Genomic DNA, 26,028 nt, shown 5'->3' with positions numbered 1-26,028 from the left:
GGTAAGAAAGAAATTTATTCGCGGGAAAGTTGTTCGAAAGGATTCTTTGTCGAGCGACGCATCGCGATCGTAACGGGGTCGTCAGGGGAACGGGTCGGTCCTCGTGGCGGTACCGTGCAGGCAATAAAATAATTTTATCGATTCCTCGAAACTTTCTTTATAACTGGGTGAACCCCCGGCCAATTGTCCGTCCGCGCAACGAACGCGACAAGAAGCATAACGCGCGAAAACTCGTCCGTGCGCGGCGCGGTTTCGTCGCTTCACTTTCGGTTTTTCCGATTCGACGCTTCCCGTTGCTCCAGTTTCTCGGAACCGGCGGCCATGCACGTAACCACGGGCCAGTAATTTCCGAAAGTACGGTAACGTCTGTTCGGCGGAAGGACGACTCGCGGAATATAAGAGCCGCACGGGGACTTGTTGCTGGTTTCCGAGCGTCGACGGAGACCCAGCGATATACCCGAGGAATTCGATGGTTTATTGGCTTTCCTCGGACGTGGTAGAACAAAAGACGCGGACGGGGAAAGAAAGCGGCCGTCGGTTTGTTTATGGGATCGTCGATGCGCGCCATCTGCTCGAAAATACTTGTTGTTCTAAATATGAACAGCCAGCGGAGTCGTACGGCGGGAGCAGTTGGCACCACGGAATCAACGATCGTATCTTACTTCGTTACTACCCTCCCTCCCGCCCAAGAGAGGGGTCCTTGTCTTTTCTTTTTCGACGCCGTCGGGGTTTCCAACAGAAAAGACCGGGTTCTATCGCGTCGATATTGTCTGGGGATTAGAGGCGCGCGCGGAATCTGCGAGAAATCCATGGGAGGCCTTAGGAATACCCGGGCTCTGAGCGGTTCTCGCCAACTCTGCTTTTCGGGACGAAAGCCTTAAATCCAACGCCGCGGGTCGGTAAATTGGCAACGGTCGACGCGTAATCAACGGGAACCGAAGCCGTATAAGTAATTAAGCGCGTTAAGTCGTCGAGTAACGCGTCACGTCGTGTCCCTCTCGATCTAGTTTCGCGAGAGCGTTCCCGGCCTCTCGGGTCTCTCTGCGTCGGACAGGGCGACGGTATGCGTTCGGATGGAAGGAATCGCGGGGGAGAAGGTTGACGACAAGTGGTAGCGTGCCACGCGCCTCCGGCGTTCACCCTTTGGGGGAAACAAAGAAGCCTCGAAACAGCAGGCCTGGCCAGAAAGGAGTTTTCACCAAGCGCCTCTCGCACAATGGCACAGTTAGGGTTACAAGCTTCTTGACGAGTTGCCAAGTCGCGTCGTCGACGGCGGCCTCGGTCCTCCTTTGTCGACGCCAGCTAGACGTCGCGCGACTCTTGATGATAGCTCCTGCGAACGACGAGGCTGGCGACGGTGTCGGCGTCGACGGCGCACAAAGCTCGCCGTCTTTGCCCGCGCGACCGTGCCGATGCAACCACCAGACGACCGCACGTCGACGTTTGATCCGCTGCCCAGAATTGAAACGGTGCCAATGAACCAGCCGATTCGAGTTTCTGCGACCCTCGCAGAAGACAAACCTCGAGGAGATCACCCTCGCCCGGCTACTTAGTTCCTTTTCTTTCTTTACGCGGAGGGCAGGGGGCGGAAGAAAGTTCGCTACTGGCGATAAGATACCATTTTGCTCGCGAAACGCCGCCAAACACCTTTCCATACGCGGCTCGATACTCCGTCATCGGTGAATATTCATCTCGAGACGAATTTTTATTTTGCGTCAACGTGGCGAATGTGAAAAATGGAATCTGGAGCGTTTACACGGTCCGATGGTTGAGTTCGTTTCTAGTAAGTTTCGAAATGCCTCAGAAGCAGTGAGTATCGCGTTTGATTAATAAAATTTGCCCTGGTCGAAGAATGGTGTGAAATTGTGGATTCGATGATGAATTTTTGAGCTTCGTATGCGGGAATGGCTTCGAGAGTGGTCGAATCCTCAAATCAGTTGGAGAGAGTGAGAAATTCTAAGTAACAGCGACTGTTAATAAGAATTAGGTAAAATAATTATTCAAGCTTTAGGAGAACTTACTCATTGTACTAGTAAGAAATATATTGTGCACGATTATCAAACGAATGAAAATGTGGAATTGTGGAATTGGAGCATTTGCTGATCTATGTTTATACGACTTCTTTTATCGATACGAGTAGAATGCGTTTCTACAGTATATCTTATTTTATTAACTCTTTATATACTCCTTAGAGTGACATAATTTCTATAATTTTGTGATTTTTCTGGATTCATCGGAGTTAATTGTCACTTTCCTATAATATTGATTTCTTCACCATACAGTTTCACTTTGAATTCCATTAAAAAAACAATTTACCAGCCTGTTTTTGACATCACAGATTATAAGAAAATGTAAACCGAAATGAAATGGATTCTACCCTTAGCATTTTACGCTCCTAAAGAATCGACAAAATTTTGCGAAACAATTCGATGAAAATAAAATTTTAGATGGAAGAACGAGAAAAAATTCTACGATTTGAGCGGGAGGGGGTGGGAAACTCGTCACGGGGACGTTGGAAAGTCGTTAGGGGTGGCTCATCGGAATCGGCTCTACTGTCGCGTGGGAAATAACGAGCCTCTCGCGACGAATGGGACGCATAAGTTAGTGAAATTTCGCTTTAAGCGGGATTCGATTCCTTCGTCCGATGAAGTTCGCAATTTCCCCCGGGGAAAACGTGTTCATTTATTTCGCTGAGATATTGGATCAGCGTGAAAGAGTAAACCCCGAAACGTACACTGGCGTGCACGATGCACGCCGAGTATCCAATAGACATATGTGGCAGCACGTGGCAGAGACAGAACAACGTGTACACGCTTCCGTGAATGTACCTGCGGACAGATGCCGTGCTCGAAGTCAAGCCTTCCGAAAGCTGTGCACGTAGAGGCAAGCGGATAGAGGCGGCCCGTAGCTTGACTTGGCAATGATCGCCAGCCGGTGACTCTGCCAACCATTAACGGACATGTGTCTCCATCTCGGTCTCGCGTCTAAATCGGAGAGTTATCGCTTCTAATCGGCTCTCGATTCCTTTATTTATACAGCTAGCGACCGAAAAAGTATTTGACACGGTATTTACCGAAGAAGCTACGCGGTTCGATTTGAAAACAGGGAAAACTCGCGTGGAAAGAAGACGAAATGTTCGACTTCGATTTTAATGTGCTTTCGCAGAATAATATCAGAGTGATTCCATGTATGTGAACTTTTCACTCTAGATATTTGATAATTATTAAGATAGAAAGTGTAATATTTTTCATGATAAGTATTTTGAATCAAGTTGCTTTCATCGAAAAAATAAAATCTAAGAAGGGTGTTGAAATTTGTTCAATGGCCAATGAGTTGGAAAAAAGTATTGCCAAAAATCATCTGTGAATCCTTTCCTCAAATATTACAGATTTTTAGAACGATCAGAAATAGAGTATTTAAGAGTTGGAGCTACCCTTCAAAGTTACTTCGTAACGAGGATCTTGAAAATTATTGGACGCTTAAAGCAAGATTTTGAAAGGAAGATAATGTTTGTTGGAAACAGCTGAAATTCTATCAGGAACCACGATAGACTGAAACAATGGCAGTTGAAAAGTAATCGATGTCGAAATTGGAAATTCAATTAAACTGTGGTAGAAACTTTCGTTTAAGTTGAAGCTTGTGTACCGTTCAATTTGAGTTCTACTTGGGAGCAAAATAAACAAGTTACTCTGTAACTAAAAAAAGACAAGCGAGAGACGCATTCGTTGTCTCGTACAACCGAGCGAGCGGTGAAATTGATTTTTGGCTCCTATTTCTATCAAAAATTCGTTTTCGTTCGGGAAGATACGAGAAATTTCAAATTTACAGTAACGTGTATATTTCGTCTCATTGATTAACGCCTCCACTTTTTATTCGGAGGTTTTCAATTCTCGCGTATAAATAACAGGAAACGAATAAGCCACCGGATAACTATTGGTTTTTATTACTGAGTTCGCGTTTCAGAGTCCACGAGAAATTTAATGTTTTATCGATTGATCGTTTTAACCATATCATTCGGTATAGTATTTCACATTGTAACGGATATAGATTTTACGAAGATACCACGACGCGTCGGTGCTCTCTTTTTTTATTTATTTATTTATTTATTTATTTTTTTTGAAATGTTCTTTTATGTTTGAGCGTCGTTTCGAGGAACGAGGTCGTACGTCCTTTCGGCAAAATTATTGTTATCGTGGCAACAATATTGCGAGGGCGTATATTGGCGGTTTAATGTTATGCGTTCGCAAATAACAACGTGATTCATTTTAGCAGTAGAAGCCCATAGTGGTTTGTCAATGGCGCGATAGCGGCGTCGGCGCTCGGCTGTTCAGGTCATTAAAACTTGATCCATCGAACTATTTGTTCGTTCGTACATGCTGCAATCCCGAAAGTCTCATTTTTCACGATATCGCCTCCCCGACGTGGCTCTCGTTCACATTTTTTATGCAACCCAGCCATGCATCATCGTAACGGCGAAAGCGAATCGCGACAGATAATTCACGCGATTTTGGGTCTCCTGCACGAACGTTAATAAAACCCGTAGACTTATTTTAATTAAAAACATTTATGCAAGTCTTGTACATATATTCCACGATTCTTTACGAATTGAATTATATTCGAATTGGCCAATCTGAAGATTCGGAAATGTTACTTCGTTTTCTACAGCTTCTTTCCAGTATAAATCCAAAATGAATATTTGAATAAGAAGGACATTATAAGTATTTTCAAAATTTTTGTAGAAAGGAGAAGCAAGAATGTACTGTAATCAGATAAATACGAAGAAGGGGAATTTATTCTACTAAAGAGCATCGAGAAACATGGCTTCTTACGAGTAATTCTCATTAAAAATGCTCTTTTTTGCAACCCTCCGTAAACTTTTGCTCGCGTTACTACTGGAACATGCTCGATACTATTGGCGTTTTCATTGTCATGCAAAAGTGCGACCTTATGCTCGATGTGGAGCAATTCAGCAGTCGGTTGGACACAATAGGCCGGACAGTCAACGCGGTACAAAATATGCAAATTCGACGGACGTCGGGAACGGGCCGCCAAAAACAATAAACTCGAGCGATTGCATGTGTCCATACATCGATGGATCCATAAAAATATCTGTGCGAACACGGTTCGAGTCTGCCGAGACTGGAAGAGTTCGACGAGGGGTACGGAGGGTAGGCTAAACGCCACATGGTGCGAGTGCCTCCGCTATTTAGCGACTGTGAAACTGACCACCCGGTACGTTTCTAACGGACCGACCGCCAATGAATTTACCCGAAACGATTGCGCCCATTTTCTTACTTTTACGGTCGATTAGTCTTGACTGAAAATTAGTTTTATATTATTCAACGTATCTGTACATTTATTCGGATAAATTTATTCAACGTAGAACGTAATTTTATTGCACAGTTCGGATTATAATTTTTATTCGAAATTTCCATCTAGATTTGGACGCGAATTGCATTTGATACAATTTGCAATTTTAAACACTTTTTAAAAAATAATTTCTTCGATGCAAAATCAGAGCTACTTAGATTTCTTTAAATGACAGTATCTTTAATCATTTAACATTGCAATTTATTGTCGTTTGAACACCGATTCAAAAATGTTTGCATATCGTCGGTAGGTGTATCTGACCAGTTAGCGTATTATCTACTTACGAATTTATGTTTCAGTATAATATTCGAACTGTCGCCACAAATGGTTTATACAGCAATAATATCGTAACATTACGTAAACAACTATCGAATAGTAAATTGAATCCACAGTAATTATATAATGAAAATTAATTTCTCGAGAGAGTACACGACAAATCGAACAAATTTATTTTTCTCGTATTTTCACCAGAAAACATCTTCGCCGATTGTGCCTGTAATTTCCTGGACACCGTGTACACTACAATTCGTAATGATAGTTACAACTGTCGGGACACTGTGTCTTTCGCTAGCCCGTAGCGTTTCGTTTACACTGGCGTTCCCAAAAGTGTTTGCTCAGGGCACGGTTCCTCCAGTTTTCACACTCGGGTCTAACGCGTTCTAACTACTTGTTCCTCTACCCGAGTTCATCGTCGGGCCACTGTTCCCCAAACTTTTCTTTCAACGAACTGGTCACTCTGTAGCCTTTGAGTAGACCGTACTCGCGCGGAATTTCAGCTTGCGTGTAACGTATGTATGTGTGGACTCGAGTTTAACCGCTGGGAATGTGTTGGGATTAAAGGATTCGTTTCCGTACGGTCGAAACGCGAAATTTTCTCCACCGAATGTATCCCAAGGTTCGTTCGATACGTAATTGCACGGTCATCGCGCCTTCGTGATAGTGTGGGTTAAAACAAATTGTAGTTTCGCGAAAACAAGTTTCCATTAGCAAGGTTGGTGAGAAAAGACTTCATATTAAAGTACAACAATTTTTAAACATCGAAAATATCATTAAAACGCGTTCCTTCGACTGCGTTTGTAATCCCTGTGATGAGCAGCTTGTACCTTCTTAAAGAAATAAATTCTCGAATATCAAGAACGAAAGATCGACTAAATTCTCCGCGTTATCTTATCAATGCCCCAAGAACGAAAAGAAACGAAACAATAGCGTGAAATATCGTTTCTGGAATATCTCGTGGAACAAGAACAATTTGCCAACATGATCTCGCGTCCGCGCGTGTAGTATAGTGCTGGGACCTCCGTTCCTATTTCGTCCGAATGTTTTCTTCGCAGCTGCAAATAGTATGACGAACGAGAAACGATCGACGGGAAGACGCGAGTGAATTGCAAGGGAAGGACACAGTTTCTCGGCTCGCTAGTGTAAGAATAAAAATGGCTCGGATCGAGGAACGAGCAGAAAGAGGGTGAAACAGGGAGGCAGCAGCGATCGTTGCCGTGTCCCGCAGGCCGATTTGACGGGTTTGTTTCCCCCTTTTTTGTCCTTGCTCGCCTTCTCACCGGCCATTTGCTGGCGTCGCTTGTAAATATGAGCGGTCCTTCATTCGGACAGAGAGCAATAGCCCTAACAACGTCTTCCTGCTGTAGTAGCGCAGCCCTAAGGCCGTTCGACGATGGCAGTTTTCCTTCGTCTGGGGACTATATCGCCATTCCTTCGTATACGAGCCCGTGGAAAGCGAGACCGTGGAGGACGTGGCGAAAAGAAACGACGCAGACGGAAACGGAGCACACGGATCGCGCAGTTTGGCAGAGAAAGAGAAAGAGAGAAAGTGAAAATAGTGTCCCCCGACAATCAACGTCTATGGCGTCGCGCCATCGTTCTTTCCCGACCAGGCGGTGTCGTAAAAGATGCTTGTTACGAGCGGCGAACGGATAAAATGACGGATCGTAATAAGTTTTCGTTCTGCGGCGTGGATTCTAGGCCAACGGCGTAATCTAAAGGCGAGACGAGATCCCATCATAAACAATTGGCGTGCAGGGGGCGATTCTACGCGGAAAAATAAGACGAAAAAGTGGTACAACATTTTTTTATACGCTGCTTCGTTTTCGAGATAATTGAATTGGAGTTTACTTGGCGCGTCTGACCATTACTCGATATTTACTACTTGTTTCGATGTCCATGCGCGTCAATCAGTCTTCGGAGTCAATTTTCTCCGAAACGAAGCCTCTCACGAAAAAGCTTTATTCCACATTTTCGATTTATTTTTTCATACGGAATCAGCTCCCAAAGATTGTGACGAATACAGAAATCTAAATCGAAGTGTCAAAAATATTTGTTATGGAACAAGAACGAAGGGCGATATTTTACAGTTTAGTATTCGAAATCGTGTATTTCTGTGTCAACTTCGGTTATCAAACGTAAGGTCGAAGTGTCAATTCCGCAAATGTAGCAAGACCCGAGCGTGGTTATATACATGGCCCTCATTCGTGAGCTGGTATAAATTGCGGGGCTCACTTACCCGGCCAAATTTATTCCAATCCCGTAATCCGCGCCTATTCATACAGATGCAAATCGCAGAAACGTATGCCAAATTCGTACGCATCCTTCTGGCAGCGAGATACCTCGTGGACCAAGAAGGATAGGCTACATAGTACTCTGCCCGAACAATGTCGAGAATGAATTAACGTGACCCTAGCTAAGAACAGAAAGACCAGGGGTTGTGCGAAACGAGGAGAAATAGGCGAGGAAGGATAGAAAGAGAAATAGAGAGAGACGCACACAAAGGGTGAAAATGAGCAAGGATGGTCACTGTAGTATGAAGCATTGTAATAGTCCCTTTGGAAGCAAACCTTTGGGTTTTCGAACGTATGAGAGCGTCACAATACACGGTGTACACGTTGTTACCAACCATCGTGAATTATTAAATGTAACAATTAAATGCTGCGATGGGATTCAAGTTCCTGCCATAACTTGACATGATGAAATATTAAGTCGTCGACCGGTTCATTATAACAATGAATAAATGAAAGTGGAACCTTAATTATATTTTCGACGGTTTGCTTTGCTTTCGTCATTATTAAAACGCTCGTAATTTGTGAGAATTCATTATGCAAAAATCTACTCCACGGCGCACCGGAGATTGCCTCGCAATCGTCATGCGAGGACTGTGGAAAAAGTTTCTGAATTTTAGCTAGGAAAAAAGACATTTTGTTTGCTCCCTGAAAAGTTAATTCGTCCACTTCAAAGCGATTCCCCGTGTTTCTTACGAGACATTGTCGATGATTTTTCTATTTTTGCACGAGGACGAGGCATCTTGCTAAAAATAGTTACTTTAAATTCGATATTAGAAGCTCGCTTTATATTTCGTATCGAGTCTCGGTGGATCGGTAGTCTTTCGTCGCGGCAAAGTAATCATCAATTTGATGGATGGTACGTTAAAAATTATTGGCTTTCCATCCTGAGTTGCTGACAGGCTGGTTTGCTGATCCAGCAAACTCTGCCTTACGGTTTAAGTACTTCTAGTGGTATTTGTCAGAGCAGTGGTTCTTACTTTGGGGGTTGAAAATTTTGTATTCTTCTCCTCGGTTAAGTGACTCTTAGACTTCTCTTTCTGGAAGCACTTCCAGACGCGCCCCAAAGGACATAGCAACGGGAGCCTTCAAATGTTAATCTTTCGCCGCCTGAAAGAACCTACAGGTCATAACCTGGAGGATAAACGTTTGCAAACGGGATCTATTGTCAACGACAGAAAGTATCCAGGTCTGTAAATTGTATTGTCGTTCCAGGACATAAATTATATAAATAAGTTGTTCGTCCCGTTGGTTAGGATATATCTGTTGTAAGTGGGAGAAGGAAGTGGGTAGAGAATCCGGTGGCTGGTAGGCCGCTGGCGGAAAGACGAACGGTTTATGGGTGTCGGTAAGGCGTATTTCCATCAACGCGCGTCAGGCGCAACCAAGATGTCTGGAGAAACGAAGGTACGCGGGTTGGACCCGTTTCATCTTCCTGTAAATTATTTAATCCGGGCTAAGTACAAATTTATGTCTGCACATAGACTGAGCCCGCGTAGGTAGACGAGGGCTGAGCTCGTACATAGCTCGGGTATCCGGCTCAAAGATACATGACTGCTCGCGCAACGTTATGTAACGGGTCGCTGTACGACGGCAGGCGGTGCCATTAAAATTAATAAACGCAATTTGAGAGCTTAATTGAAAAGTTTTAAAGCCGCGGAAAGGAAGCGTCGCTCTGACACTGGACGGGAAGATACATTGCTCCGTCGACGGTCGGCGGCGGACGGCACGCTCGAAATCATGCCGTGTAATCGAAGTTCTTTCTCGCTTAACGTCCCTCTTCCCGTTCTTTCTCCGGCCGATCTAGCTTTCTTTATCGTCCCTTTACCTTTTCCCTTCGTGATATGCCTTGGCACGGAGGCGGTTGGAAATTGAACGCGACAGTGCATCCAGGACGCCTCTGAATATCCGAGAAGGCTCCTTCAGGATTTCCCGAGCACGGTATTTAATTTGGTCGACGTAAGGAGAGGCGGTGAAGAACGGCCCAAAGAAGGGGGAAGGGAAAAAAGTTGGGGAAGATCTGCATGAGAAAAGGGAATAAAGGGAGGCTACGGGACAGGCACAGGGAGGAAGCGCGGCTAGAAAGAACAGGCTGGAAGAAAATAGCGTGCAACCCGCGAGCCGAAAAAGCCCATGGCAGCTTGGACCTTAGGGAATCTTAATAAGTTCGTGGCTCGGTTATTTTTATATTTCTCCTTTCCGTGACATTAAAAATCCCCAACTAAACTTTTAACGTGCATTTAAGTTAAAGCTTCGTGACTCGGTAAACCTAACGTCGCGCGCTCGACGCTGTCTCTTGAATAAAAATCACCTTCAATGGCGCGTTTTACTTTAGTGCCGAGCTTCGCGGAACGAGGCTGCTCGGAGATAAAGCAGAGGAAATGAACGGAAAGAGAAAGAAGAGAAAACCACGGGCACGTAGATAGTAGCATATTAATATCGTTACGGGCATGGATAGTTTAACCGACGTTTTTCTGGGATCGAGAACGAGCGTGCTTTTTCCCAGCACTTTTCTTCTTGGCTCGAACGAGAGTAACCTCTTCAGGGGCGAATCGTTGCGACGGAACTGAGCAAAACTTTCGTGTTGCCGTTTTTATTATACAGTAGTTTGTTATTACTTTGCTGGATCGAAAGAAATTCTCACTTTATAATAAATTGTTTGTTATTGTTTCATCGTGCATTCGTCTGTGTGAGAGAATTCGATGGTTCTATGTGTCGTTGATAATTTGTCTGTTGCCACACGGGTATAGAGCACAGGCTGCTCGATTATTCATTAAATAAACTGGCGTGTCTATTCTTGTCGCGCTTTGGTCGAAAGAAACTCTCAAGGGATGTCACTCTTCGATCAGACTTAGTTTCCGTGGAAATCTAATTCCAGATTGGAGTTTATCAGCACAGTGATATTTTGCTATCTCACGATGCTTCCTTCGCAACTGACATTATTATTCAAGTCGCTTTTATTATTTATAAAGAGTTAAATATATAAACTGATTGCCTCCATGAATTTTTAAACTGTGTCCTATAAAAATCGTATCTTCGATAGTTTCGTCTTCGATATTTCATAACTATTATTTTTTTAACTAGCATCAAAATATCGAGTCAAAATTACGAAACTATTCAATTATAGGGGTTTAACTAGGAAGACAACTAGAGTTAGCGTGTTATTTATTTTCCGTACTCTCTTCCAGCATCTCTTTTAATACATCGCGACATGGACGTTGAATAAAAATAAGAGTACATTCCGGCAATAGAATAGCTCACACAAGAAAATCACTAAACGCAGCACAATTGTCAAAGTATATTTGCATTCCTTACCCCCGTCGAGAATGTTTCCTCCCTCCTCCCCCTGACGAAAGTATCATCGGTATTCTCGAATCACTTTGCATGTTCCAGTTAGCTCCGCGGCGCAATGTACATTATTGGCCGTCTTCTAACTCTTAGCTACTGGTGCACGTTTTGTTGCTAGCTTCTCGAGCATTTGGCCTCGTCGCAAAGGTCAATGGAGCAGAACACCACCAAGTGGGTTCATCGTTCCGTACCATGCGACCACTTCACTTATGCGCACTCGACGGCCTTATAGATCGGGATTTCATGATCGCGGAAGCGACGAAGCTTCTTGCACTTCTTCTTCTTTCCTCCCACAAGAGCCTTAATCCTTTCTGACACCGTTTCGAGAAACAGAACGTTTCTACGCCGTTCGCGGAACGGATCGAATCGAGCCTCCCTTCTACGCTACAACGCGAACTCCGTATTCAAACGTACTTTCAAGGACATGGTGCTTCTTCTCCTGCAAAGCACAGACACCCCGAAATATTTTTTTCAGTTTAAAGTTATTTTACATTTTGGTTCGCATCGCGAGTCAACGTTACTTTAAATTTCTGTTGAAAGATGAAACGTCTACTGTCATTTAATATACCATAAGATTACATCCTGTTCTCTTATAGAATATTGATTTTTTAATAAATATTTAACAATTTCTGGAAGCATCATTGTCGGATCGAAATGTACACAATGTTACTCTCGAGACTACCATTGTTTACATTGCGTTTCTATTGGAATACTTGCAAACCTCCAAAGTGTTTTTCATATTTAAAATTAAAATGATATTTAATTTGAACACCTAGAATAAAATCGTTCCGAAATGGTAAATTATTTGGCAGGATTGATGAAATGTTCCGCAACATTTTCTGCGGATAAATCCAGCCTATCCGGTCGGATAAATTTTCTGCGCCACGAACGTAAATTTAATAGTCCCCTTTGAAAATCGCGATCCCGTAGACGGCGATTTATCCGCGATACCTAGATCAGCGGGTACATGGGTGAACACGTACGGAGAATACCTCATGGGCATCGATATTCAAAAAACGGAAATCCCTCTGATACGAGGCGCGCGATATCCAACATCGACGACGATAAATGCCGATACTCTGAGGATGAAACATCAACCTTTGCGGGGCTGGTAGCTAGGTGGCGTCGGGGCTGCGGTTATTTGCATATTTCAATTTCCTCTGCGCAACACCAAGGGTGTTGTCGACGTGCGGCTGAAACAGACCCCCACAGACGCGTTTCACGCTTACACGCATAGTTTCTCGTTTATACGGTTTGTAAGTATAGCGCGACGCTTGGCGTCGATGCACGCCAAACGCGTCCGTGTGCGCCGAAGTTCATGCAAGTCTGCGTGGAGAAAATGTCAATGTCGGGTGCAAACATCGTACACTGGATGCTGCGACATGGCTATACAGGGTGGGACGCCAGATAATGAAATACGAACTGACCCCTGTCCATGCGAATACAACTTTTAATTTCGCCGGAAATTACGCCACGGAAACGAGTCTTTTTAATATTTTGTTTTATCGTACGCGAAGATCGAAATAATTACACGAACGCGAAAACGATTTCTCGGATAAACGTAACATTTAAATTTCCGATCAGGTTTCTGTTCGATCATTACTACGGTGGAGATTTTAGGGGTTGATATTTTCTAATTAACACTTTGATCGCCATGTCATTTGTATACGAGTGGCAGGAGACGACTATAAAATTAACAAAATTAATTTTAGCTAAATTACTGATTTTAGGTTTCGTAGTTTTCGTGTTAAAAATTTAAATTTCGTTAAAACTCAACGTAGAATAAATTGCTACTTGTATAAATTGCCCGCTGCAATTACTACAATCGCCTAGCCAATCTCGTTCTGAATTTCTTGACGAAATAATTACAAACTTCGATTCAACCGAGTTTAATTTATCTTGATATTATAACTCAACGTAGAACAAATTGCTACTTGACTAAAATGCACTTTGAAGTTGCCATAATCGCCTCGACAATCTCGTTCGTTAATTTCTTAGTGAAACAATTAGGAACTTCAATTTTAGCGAATAGAAATTGCCTGAATATTATAACTCAACGCAGAATAAATTGCAATCTGTCTAGAACGAAAAGGAGATGGGAAATTCTCTTGGAAGAGCCGTAGTTTCACAGGCTACCCTGTATATTTCTGTCCCGTTGTTCTTTCGGAGATGTCGGGGTAAGTCCGTGCATCGGTGAGCGTGCATAAGCGTATACGTGTCTGGGCACTATCGCTTGGGAACGTTTCTCGTTCCGACTTGGCTATATTACCTGCGTCCTATTATAAAAGTCATTTCGCAGGACACTCTTCTCTGTCCATTGTACCGGGGCATTTCAATTTTCACCCAAGATGCAAATTCCTTGTCTGCGCGAATCCTGCGGAACGAGCCGTCGAGACGGCAGCGTCAAGACGCCGGAGGGTCTAATGTGTAGGTGCGGCGAATAGGTCTATCGCAGCCTCATTTCGTTTCAATTCATTAGGGGAACCGTAAAATTCTAATTCCCGGGTTACCTACCACTTGCTCGACACCGTTTCGGTTGGCGGGAACCACCCTTCCTTGAGTCGTTGGCCCAGAAACTTTTCGTTCCTCCTTCTCGTACTGTTCGCGTTAACCAGTAATCCATTCGAATCTTGTTAGGATAATTGGAAGGACGGGATATTGAATTAAACAAATAAATAGTACCGCGTCCAACTTCGGGCAACTTCCAACGGAATTTTCCTGGGAGTTCTTACTGCCTTGAATTTTTTATAGCTCCACACTGAATAAGAATTTAAGTAAAATTCAGTAAATTTGTTAAAATTGATACGCAACTAGTATAGTTTATTAACGGTACAAAACTAGTGTTTGGTTGGAGGGGATCGAAACCAGTGTCTAACCATTATGTATTATTTCTACTTGCATTACGACTGTGTATATAAATAGAATTAATCAACGCATAGCCACGCTAACCAAGTTGGACGCAAATGCAATGCAATGTTTAACATCGAATTTCTCAAAAATGATTAAGCTTTATTTCTCGTTTGTTATCAATTTTTATTAACTCAATTAAGCTTACCACAAATTCTAATCGAAGCAGGACTCTTCAATCATAACAATTACTCCAACATTCTAAAAATAATTTTAATTCGATTTAGATTTTGTAGAACGACGTTTCTCCCGATTTCATAATTTTTTAAAAGCGTACAAGTGCTGATGGGGGCTGTATCTTTATTACGAAGAAACGCAGCGCGTGTCAGAAAATTTTCAGAACCGCGCGACGACGAAGGAATCTACATGCGCGAGACGCAGACATCCAAGAATGCCAGGAATATAAGTGGTTTGCTGAAGACAGATGAAGAAGCGGAGGGAATGCCGAGGAAGGAATCCAAAACTTTTTCCTTAATGAATATATGCGACACACAAACGGATTATATTCCGTCCACGGTTCTGCCCCAAGTTTGCCAGAACGACGTGGATTCGAGAAGTGGTCTCTCGACGAGTATAGGCTGACTTAGGCGTCGGCGGTTGTCCATTGAAAGGGAGAGAGGAACGGAGGTAGGACAACGACGTCAAAAAGAGGGAAAGAGAGATCTCGTTGTATCGATCGGCGTCATAAAATCCATTTTATGACTTGGACGCTGTCCAGTGACTGGTGTATTAGCCGTCGCATTGCCTCGCAAATAAAACGCTCTTCTACTCTTGAACCCCCTTTAACCACCTCGCCTCGCCCTCGTCGATGTCGGACGGTCGTCAGACGCCATCAACTTTCGTCTGTATCCCGCGACTCGTCCTACCCTTTCTCTTTTTGTCTATCTATCCGTTCGTATATACCTGTTTGTCTCTCGTTCGGCCTCGATACACGTCGGTAAGTTCATAAGCAAAAATACCCAAGCTAGACAATCTTCTTGCGGTCTCGTACCCGCCCCCTTCCCTAACCGCTTCATCCGTCTCGAAAATACTCCAACCACGCGAAACCGTTGCTCGATTATTCATCCTGTTTGCACCCTTTTGGATCGCTTCAACGTCGGATCAACTTTGGAGCTAATTTCTCTTCTCGTTAGGGTGTTAGCTTTTTGTCAACGAAGAACGCCCACGCGGACTCGTGATACCGATGCCACCAAACAAAGCAGAAGCCATTTGGAACGCCTGCACCGTTTGGGCCTCTAGATCCATCAAATACGCGTTAAAATATCTAAACTGTATTCTCGTTTAAAAATTGCCGTGTTAAATTCTGTGATAATGCAAACACGATGAATCTAGTGTTTGCAACAGGAATTCGATCCTATTGTAGCAAGTATTACGTAATCGATTAAATTACTTCAGTAAAATATTTTAAAATAAATTTTATTTTAAGGAGGCCGATTCTACGTGAAAAGATAAGACGAAAAAATGTTATACCATTATACCGTTGCTTCGTTTTCGAGATAATTGTATTAGAGTTTACTTGCCGCGTCTGACTACAACTTGATATTTACTACTTGTTTCGATATCCATGCGCGCGAATCAGTTTTCGAAGTCGATTTTCCCTAAAACGAAGCCTCTCACGAGAAAACTTTATTCTATATTTTCGACTTATATTTTCACGCGGAATCAACCCCCAAAGATTTTGACGGATATAAAAATTTAAATCGGAGAATCTAAAAATATTTGTTATGGAACAAGAATGGATAATTTTATTCTACGTTTCCTGCGATTATCGAATTTTGTTCGCCGGACGTATTTGTTATACACGGTGTAGGATTTTTGTAAGGGACGTTTTCCGAATGATATCGCGCGTGAGTCGCGCCGAATTTTAAATGATGTAACAAAGGCTACGCGATAAAACTATCGCACGTCTACGCGTGAACGACGACGGTCGGGAATTTTATTTTCGCGCGAAATCGCGCCCCCCCCCCCCCCCGTATAAACGCGTCGCCCGTTAATATACGATATTTGACCGGGCGTCCGCGGTATCGGGCGAAACAATAACTCGTTGGTCGAGGGCATGTTTCGCGTCGTTTTAATCGGCTCGTACAAACGATCGCGAATCAGCGTGGCGCGAGATACGTAACTCGTCGTCAGGTCGGTCGGGTCCCGCAAATTGGTCTCGCTACTTCGCTTGGACTACGAATAACCGGGGCTCGCGCTGCCCGCTCGTAACCAAGGATAATTAATCCCGATTGAATTAATTAGATTCGCATTGCGAAAATTAAGTACCACCGGGAGTTGCAACACGCCCGGTAATATAGGACGATGCTTTTTGTCACTTGGACGCAATAACCTGGCATGCTCTCCAGAAAATCAATGGGAATAATTGAACCACTAAATTTGCAACGCCGTCTGACCGTGTTTTCGATAACGTTCCGCGACCTATCCTGCCACGATTCGAATTATTTTCTCGTTTGCGACGATTCTTTTTTTTTTGTTTGGTTTTTTTTAATCGTACTTGGCTGACCGAGAGGACCGTCCAGTATTCGAGAAAAGACGATGACAAGACGCGCCATCATCTCCGGTTAATAAATTGTTCTATGCTGTCAGTCGCAAGTGTAACCGCTTGATATGCAATTTGCACCAGGCTGCGCCACTCGTCGCGCACCGTCAAGCTAATCGTAAGCCTTATCGTAATTGCAAATGCGACAGCAACATCCGTAAACGTTTCTCCCTGGGGTGAGAAGAAGATGGGGTGGTTAGACGCAGGCTGCTATTGTTTCGTCGCAGTAGTATATCACGTATTCCTGCTAACGAAGCGGAAAGCCGATACAGTCATTTTGTGCATAGTATCGGCGATGAAAGCGATCGAAACGTGTCGTTACGCTTTATTACACTTTAACAAATAACTTGTGCGTTGCTCAGTGCTCGACTTCCGTTGCGTATCGGAAGATAACGCGTATCTTTTATTCCGTGATTCCAATTCCTGTCTCTCCGGTGATTTTATTAGGGCGTTCCATAAATTCTTGTCATACACATTGATAATTTACAAATATTTGAAAAGTGTTTAGTCATGTCCGACTTTGATTTCAATATGCTTTTGCAAAGCGATAATAGAGTCATCCCTTTTGGTGTAAATACTCAACAATTTTTAAGATATAATTAAAGTGAATTCAAAATTTAATAATAATTCAGTTCGTCTGGAATGATTTAACGAAAGTATAAATTTTTCGAATTAATAGCGTGACCAGATAAGAAGATGATTGATAAGGCGATCCCCGTTAGCGATAACCATGATCGAGGGGCTTGAAATTCTGAACGCAATGGCGGACGAGAACACAAACGAGTAATTTCTTGGGTAAAATTCTCAAGAACGTTACCGCGTGCTCGCAACAATGGACTTAGCGTCAATCACGGTCCGCACGCAAGAGTGCTCGATTCGACTTGTTTTCACGCATGTCAAAGTTAGAAAATATGGCAGGATCGAACGGGATAAATCTGTTCATTATTTCACGAGACTGACTCAATTATTTTAAGCCCATCGATCGGTGCGCCAGCAGGCGGGAACCGGTGATTAATGTCTCTTCGACGTTCTAATACAGTTTACGCTTCAACCTGATTCTTCGGAATGCTCGTAGGATCTGGCAAGGGTAGAAGTTGGCAGTAATATCCCGGGATTTGGATCCAAATGTATTTGAAGGAAGCCAAAAAAGTAGTGCCAAATAGACAAATACGCAACGATATGAAAATTAAGCGCGTATAAAGTGTGTCAGGCGAAACGGATCGGTCTATTTTTCTACTATCGTACGATTTTAACTTTTTAATATTTTTATAATATTTCATAATTTCTATTCTTGTTTCAAGCAACGAATTAGTTTCCAAATATATTTCTTACATCTCTCGAAATATTATCAACTGTAACAGTATTACCATTTAGGACTAAGATAAAATGAAAATTCGTGTACGGCCCGTTGTTCGTAAAGTAAATTCGGCCAGAAAGGCGTAAAGGCGAGGGTGAAAGAAAAGTCTTGTTCTTAATACGCCACGGAAACTAATTCGCCCCGAAGCCCTGCAGGGCGTGTGATTCACGAAATTTTCTAGTCCCTACGAATATCAACCGCGGAGAATAAGAGTGTCGTGAAACCTGTCCTAATGCAATTAAGATAAGCACCGACGATGTTTATAAATATTTCCGTTTATTCCTGTTTTTCCAGAGGGTCAAAGTCCGCGACGCGTACACTGCCCCCCAAAAGTTTCGTACAGCTCGTTCGACGGTAGGAAATCAAAAATTCGTCGATTTTAAAATTACCGAGGGATTCCACGAAACATTCTTTCGCGTTTTATAATTCGAATTCTCGCGTTTCTTTTTGTATCCGGCGAACACTTGGCGCGAGCAAGTACGGACGAAGAACCCCCGAGAAACTTTTGGATTCGTTTTCCCGTTTCCACGGTTCTGTTTTGTCCTCCACGCAAGAGCTTTTATGCGGGTTAGTTTGGGTCAGGTTGGACGTCCTACGTGCGAACGAGGCTCGAAATAACCAATGGGGGATCTGGACGCGCGCAAAGCTTCGCATGAAAAATTGCAAAAGCGTAGCCAGCATACGCTTTTGTCTTCGTTCGTGCTCGGTATCTTTCTTCCTCCTACGGGCGTTTCCTGTTTCCCATTTCCTGCGAGGGCCTCGTCTCTCTTTTACCCCCGCGTTTTCGTCCCAACGACGTAACTCTTCGCTAAGAAACTGTTGCCGTCGTGACTCCACCTGCTATACCGGCAAAATTGCGTCCTCGAAGTCTCCGTGAGATTAAAACGTCTCCGGCTTCACGGCGTGACCCGTGGAACGAAAACAGCCGCGACCCATTTGAATTTCGTATGCTGAAACGATGTGGCGCGCAGCCATACTCGAACCTGGCAACGGGGTAGTTTATTTATTACGATAATATACCGATCTACGTATCGATGGAGAAATATCTGCGAATTTCACGAATTTATTACCGAATAAATGAAAATTATCGAGTCACATTGTCGAGCGTGAGGTTGCCAAATTTTCTCATGTTATTATATAAAATATAGTCGCTGAAGACTTCGACTTTAAATGCTTTGAAACGACGATTAGAATGTTATACATTTTTTAATCTCTTGTGATATTATATTTTCTACCGAACAAAGTTTACCAAGATATAATTGAGATCCAAAATTTTAAGCTGTTATTTTGTGAAAAGGGTCCATGAATTTCACCACTGATTTAGAGTATAAAACAGCTCCTCCTAGTCTTCTTAAGTTTATTTCGAATGTATTCGTTGGCTCAAGGTAACCAATTCCGTATTAGTCTCTCGCCGATAGACCTGCCCATTCACGGTCGTCTATCTTGATTTCGAACGGCTGTCAGTTCGGAAAGAAAATTGTTTGGTATTATTTGTAGCTATTATAGACCTCTGTATCGCAACAATCCATTCCCAGGGCACTCCTTGAACGCACAGTGGCTGGTTTGGTAGATCCACAACCACGGTAATGTGGCCAAGGTAGTCGTCGAGTGTCACTTGTCCTTCGACGGTGTGAAGAGTAGTCTTCCCGAGAGGTTCTCGTTTGTGCATCGTGCCAGATCTTCTTTCGTGGACGTAATCCGTGGCTCTTCCTTCTTACTAACGATGATCACACCGAGGCGTTTCGTCAATGGGGACCCCGCTAGTAAGGGTCTGACTATATTCGATGGATACAATGCGGACTTCTGCTCCAATCTCCACGCCATGCCTTACAAGGGCTCGCGTTGTATTTTTATACTGGATTCCTGTTTCAAAATCGTCCTCCACTGTTTGCGTATACGCCAAAATCTTCAATATTTTGGCCTCTGTTGCTGTACGAGATCCTCGATCCAAGTAACTAACCCATACGTACAGGATTATTTTTAATATTACACGAAACTTGCAGGAACTTTCAGCTCTCTTTTCTTATATTAATTGAAGTTCTATCGTATAGTTGTAATACAAATGGTCGAAGGTTTGTCAGAAAGGAATCAAATAACGTGTGGTTGAAAGTGATTCGAACGAAGTAGTGTTAAGAATAACTTCTCCAATCCATCGATAAAACTCACAGTAAGAATATACTGTCAGGAGTCAGAGAGTAACCGTTGCATATCAAACATTTCTGAATATTTTTCCAAGATGAAAATCCCATTGAAAAATTTTATTTCACAATAATATGGCTGACGTCTGAAACATGGAAGGATGTGGGCGTTTAATTTACGCGGCAAGACACTTAATAGATTTCGTATTCGTAGCAGTCAAGGATATAGACAGATCAAGACTATCGGGCGGCCGTGATACTATCGCGTCGTAAATAGTACGTGATCTAAGACCGAGTTCTGTCCACGAGTCTGGCACTGCGCGTGCTTGCTTACATCCATCTCGGTGTGTTGAGATAGTCAAATGAAGATCAGATAGCACGAAGAAGCCCTTTGAATAAATCCTCAGACCGATAGGAAGGCGGTCCCAGGAGGTTTGCTCGACAGTGCGATAGCCGATAATGGCCTGGTTCAGGCACCGTCCAATTCTAGGGTTAATTACCATCGTTTTAACCCGCTATACCGGAGTCGTTTTAGAAAATTAATTTTATGACGATGGGGATGTCGATACTTCCGTTGCTTCGGGATCGTTTTCAAGGCGGACCTCGAATAAAAGATTCGATTAACTTGTTACGACGGAGGAAGGAATTTTAACGTTTAATCGACGCGTTAATCGATCGTTCATCGACGTCGAAAAATTACAGGCAACTTTGTTCCCGAAAGTGCTCGATGAGTTAAAGAAACCAGATGACAAATTTCAGAGAGTTTGTTACGCGCGTAAGCATTGCTTCCGATGGATATCGTAGTCGTGAAATATTGCATTTTGACTAATACACGGTAATTCGTATCAATTACGAAATAATGACCTGGTTTTAACTAGCGCAAAGCTTGCGTGAGTTCAACATTCCCGGGCGTGGGTGGATACTTCCTGTCGCTACATCGATATTATTATCCGATCGAGACGATAGCGGAGAGATGTTCATCGCGTACCGCGAATCCACGATTCGTCGCTGCGCTTGATTCGCGAAAACGCTCGAGATTCAAAGGTGCATTTTAAATTTAAATAAACCGCGCGGCGGTCTCGCGTTTTCTTTGTATCAACGGCTCGAAACGTTATTTATCGACTTTGATGGGAAACGATCTAACCGTTGGTGAACTGTTCCTATGAAAACGTCACGTTTATTTCTGGTACGGCAGACGGAAAGTTCAAAGAATTCAGTGGGATTTGGTAACTGCGTGAGACACAGTCATTTCGCTCGAGCGATCTTGTCGACGCCTTCCTTACGTCGCGACGCAAAAATTATAATGCACAGGTTCTCTTAATACGGCCGCGTCGGTAATTATCCCGGGAAAAAGTTTCAATCGCTTGCATCTAATTACTATGACACATTCACTACGGTCGCGTAAATGTTGTAAAGCGATAAACACACGCGATCGAGTGACGCCATTGGGCGCGCTTTATCGAGGTTTCTCTCTGGCCATCGTGTGTTCAATTGGTCGTTATTAAAAGCAGCGTCAGGTTTGTTGCGCCTTCGGGGGGAAAAAGTGTCAAAAGCGCGAGGGAAGGGAGACCACCGACACGAACTAGCCAAAAGCAAGTTTGCGTCACTGACTACGCTCGGACAAAACAAATTGAAATCCAATTTAGAAGCCTCTAGGCTTCTTATTAGTACAGAAGCAATCAGGCTTCACAACAGTTAAGAGTCTTACTAAGTTTTAGAAGCAATCAGGCTTCTTATTAGAACCAAAGCAACAAGCTTTACAGTTTTTGTCAGCCGCGTAGTTTCAAGTGCGATCTATTCCCAGTTTAATGAAATAATTTTTGCGTATTCTTTTCCTTCGATGAAGTTTTACGCGTAATAATTTTTTAATTAATCGAAAACATCGAAGCTGTGCACGTGACTGGCGAATAACTGGCCAAAACGATATTACGTGAAAAAAAATGGAAACAATTTTTCGTGTTTCGTTTGACAATGAAAAATTCCGATGTAATTGAAATTAAAAGCATTTCAGTTTAAATAACCATTTCTGTTTATGTCTTTGTTTCAGGCTGTGCATTTCTCACCTACTACAGTCGTGACAGCGCAATCAGCGCCCAGAACGCTCTGCATGAGAAGCGGACTTTACCAGGGGTAAGTGTTAACACATTTCGAGCGCAATTTGCTTACTTCGAGGCTTCGTATATTCAAGTGGGTCAAGTTATGTGGGTTATTTCGATCTTATATAAATTCTTCGTCGTTGGAGTTCTTTTTGCTCGAAGGGAATAATTCTGGAATATAGTAGGTGGCACGTATTATGTGGAATCCATATAAAGAGTGGATACGGTACTTAAAAACAAGAAATTATTAGGAAAAAAATGTTAATGGTTCAAAAGAGGATTACATTTTCAGGAACATATTTTGAATGCAAGAATGCTTAAATAAAAGAATGCATATGATCAACAAAGGTTTTGTAGAACGAATATAAATCCACATCAACTTATTCGATTGTTTTTAAGTGGCGAATTCATTCTGGAAGTGGATCCCGCACAGCACGAGGCATCGTGTATATCACTGGACGAAAATTAGCTGTAAAATTCTCCGCATATCTTTCAAACCAAAAACTATTGGAATCGCTCCAAACCAGTGGCGAACTTGCAAAATGGCGATTTGTCCGGTTCGATTTTGCGCGGCACTTCATCGAATACCCATCGTACGTTCGTGAAAGTTAACCCTCCCCCTCGGTAGCCTCTCATCCCATAATTCTTCCTGGGCGCAGTTTCGCGTAAAAAGAGGCAAAGCTGCAGTAACGTTAACAGATAATTATCGCTGCCGTAGCCGTATGGCGCTTTCCTGGCTAATTCTGGCGACTCACCCCGCGATCTGGAATATTAAAATGGCCCCGCGTGACAAGTTAATCTCTTAACGCTGAAAGGGTAGTTACGAACGGAATAGAGGGTCGATGGTAAGGGTTGAAAGAAGAGGTGGAAGCGGAAGAGGGGCGAATCTGCAGAATCCACGATGTATCATCAGACTTTCCGTGCCTCCTACAAACGACAGGGGTGGCTACGTGCATTCTTGTTCTTGGGTGGCACCAGAATTTTGCATTCCTCTTTCTACCGAAAGGGTCAAAGAACGCGACTCTTCGCCTACCCGGATACTATTCTTACGTGTAACGATATTAAAAAGAGGCGCAAAGACGAACGGAAAAAAGAAACGAAAGAAATAATACATATTTAGAGAACTTGTTCGAATAATTTCAACGAGGAAAAGAGAAGAGAGAAAAGAGTAAGGATTTGACTCGACCATAAATAACCAAGAAATTTAGGTGACACGGTCCAACCTGTATTTTAATATATACCCGTGCTACAACTTCCGTTTCATGGTAGATTATGACCCATATTTTATCGTTAGACGCGAGTCTCCGAAGGCTGCTTCGAAGTGTAAAATTCTGGACCGTTGAACTTTACAACTTATTCCACCTAACCGTTTGGTCGAATGAAAATTAATGTTAGGAACTGCTTCCCAGTCTCATCAGTATGGAAATAAAATTCGCTCGAATCGTAAATTCAACGTTATAATGTACCTACCATCTGGCGTGTATTAAATCGCGTATAAATAAATGAAATTCTAAGCTTTTGTACAAATTTTTTCTGAAAATTGATCGTTACGCTCCGATTAAATTACGGATCGCTTTTTGACTTTTTACGTAAAATTAGAACGTTATCGAATCGCCAAAGATTTTCGCGTATTTTATTTTTTTTTTTTTAATACGACGAAATACAAGGACGTCTCGAAGAATCCGCGGAATCAGAGGCAGCGCGATTAAAAGTAATATTTATGAAAAGACTTTGACAGCTGTTCAAAGGAACATTTATGAAATCGGCGTGCCAGTCGCCGTGTCAATTGAACGCGTTTATTCCAGACGTACGGATCGGATAATTCAGACGGACGGTTGTTTCGATCGTGTCTGGTTAGGTTGGCTTCTCCAGGTGTTCCCGAAATAAATCGTTGACTTCGCCGAATGTTTTCAAACCAAATGGACCATATTTCTCGGAAAATTTCCCATCGATCGCGGCCATAGGGGCTGAAGGGTACAAGCGCCGGCACTGAACGCTGCTTAACTGCCAGAGCAGTGCCAACACGCCCCTTCCCATTATCCAACCTATCCCTTGGAAGTCCGTAGCGAGTACTGGCGTTATGTTTCGTTAATCTATCCCCGAAACAACGCAGCTACGGTCTTGGCACTGCTGCCAGCGGAAATCGTTTTAAATGTTATGCTGAGAGATGTGCCGGGGGCTTGGCTGAGTTATGACTTTATGAAGAGGCAGACGCACATACGCGGTTACGGACGCACTTTTGCCTGCGTGGCTGCCCTATGTCCGACCCGTGCTCTCATCCTGCTGGCCAAGTACCGAAAAAATCACTTCAATTGCTTTGAGCGTTTCCGCCCGCGTACCCATCGACGTGCTCCGTTTCGAGATTTTTGACATTTTCGTGGTGCCCTGTCGACCCACGGTATTTCGTTCCACTTTATTTTCGTTGCTTCCGTACCGGATACTACGAGAGACATTAAAACGAAAATCAGTGTAAATTTAATCGGACGATATTTGGAAATCTTAAATAATATATACGTTGTGAATAAAAGAGGGTTTAAAAGCCTACCAAGTCTTCGGTGAATTGTGTCGAGGTAATTGGAGGTAGTCGTCGAAGAATTGACGAATGACAATGGTTGGCTAATACGACGTCAGGATGTTGATTCATTCGGTGATTGGTCGTGCCTAGTTGTAATATCCGTACGCACCTGAGACTATAACTTGAACAAGCAACGAACCCTTCATAAACAGAGATCGCAAGCTGTACGTTCCCGCTGTGCAAGCAATAACAATGCCCATGGCTAACCGGCTATACTTAGACCGTGCTTACTGTGGAAGCAAGCGTTGCACGTGCACACGCGCTCGTTCCCGCTCACGAAAGCACCCGAAAGAAAGTATTGGGTATCCCACTTCCGGCCGTTATCGCGATAGTTCTCGCGGACCCAGTGGCGTGCAAAACTCACGCCGTGGTAGACGCCTTTGACGAATCGTAGACGCTATTTGATTACGTCGAAAACCATTTTTCTCCGCGAGCTGTGTCTTAACGCGGCCGTTTGTCTTACACGGAACTTCGTTCTTGTATGACTTATAATTTTTCATCGTCGTTACGGAAGTTTCGTTCGTGCGCCGCGCGAGCCGGATTAAATTCTGTCGGAAACTAGAACCGAACACTGCAAAATTGTACGCTTTTAAACGAGATCCCGACGTTCGAAATAAGGGACGCTCCGATTCTTGCTGCACGCTTTTTGGTTATTAAACGGGAGAATTGTTAAACACCGAGCTACACTTCATATTTTATCGAGACCATTTGTTAATTACTTCGAACGTTCTGCTCGGAGATATTTAACTATTAAATGTGCTCGTAGACTATGCTTTTAACAAATCGACCATTTACGAAAATGGAAATTCTATAAAGCTTTAATCAACGAATCTTCTCGACTTGCATTATATTTTTTATTTTTATTTAACGACTTTACACGCGATTATGTATGTTCAGATGGACGATTACAAAAGAAAACGGTGGAAGGTATACGCTTGTCAGGTATAGTGATTGAACGAAGAACAATTATCAGGCTCGAATAAGCTCTTATTATTCAAGTTTCAATTTATTCGCTTTTAATCGTCTTGAAATCAAGATTACAAGTATAATTACTTGAGAAAAATAGTTGGAACAACAAGAATATACAATACGCGGCTTTTAATCTCTAACTTATATTCTATTGTAACA

The 26,028-nt window shown here is 43.1% G+C and overlaps 1 protein-coding gene across 3 annotated transcripts in view; it reads left to right on the top strand.

Annotated features, from left to right (window-relative positions):
- The window catches only part of Bru3 (CUGBP Elav-like family member bruno 3), a 714,599-nt gene that overhangs the window by 39,655 nt on the left and 648,916 nt on the right, over positions 1-26,028 (top strand). For 2 of the 3 annotated variants that reach the window (XM_076775070.1, XM_076775069.1), the window contains exon 2: positions 22,277-22,359. The gene's annotated coding sequence lies outside the window, so the exon portion shown is untranslated. Of the gene's footprint in view, positions 1-22,276; positions 22,360-26,028 lie in introns of those variants that run through there. The other variant, XM_076775081.1, reaches the window with a different exon arrangement.

This window comes from Colletes latitarsis, chromosome 10 (assembly GCF_051014445.1).
Source record: "Colletes latitarsis isolate SP2378_abdomen chromosome 10, iyColLati1, whole genome shotgun sequence".
NCBI classification, from domain to species: domain Eukaryota; kingdom Metazoa; phylum Arthropoda; class Insecta; order Hymenoptera; family Colletidae; genus Colletes; species Colletes latitarsis.
The sequence above is the reverse complement of the archived record's forward strand: the minus strand, read 5'-3'. Positions and strand labels throughout refer to the sequence as shown.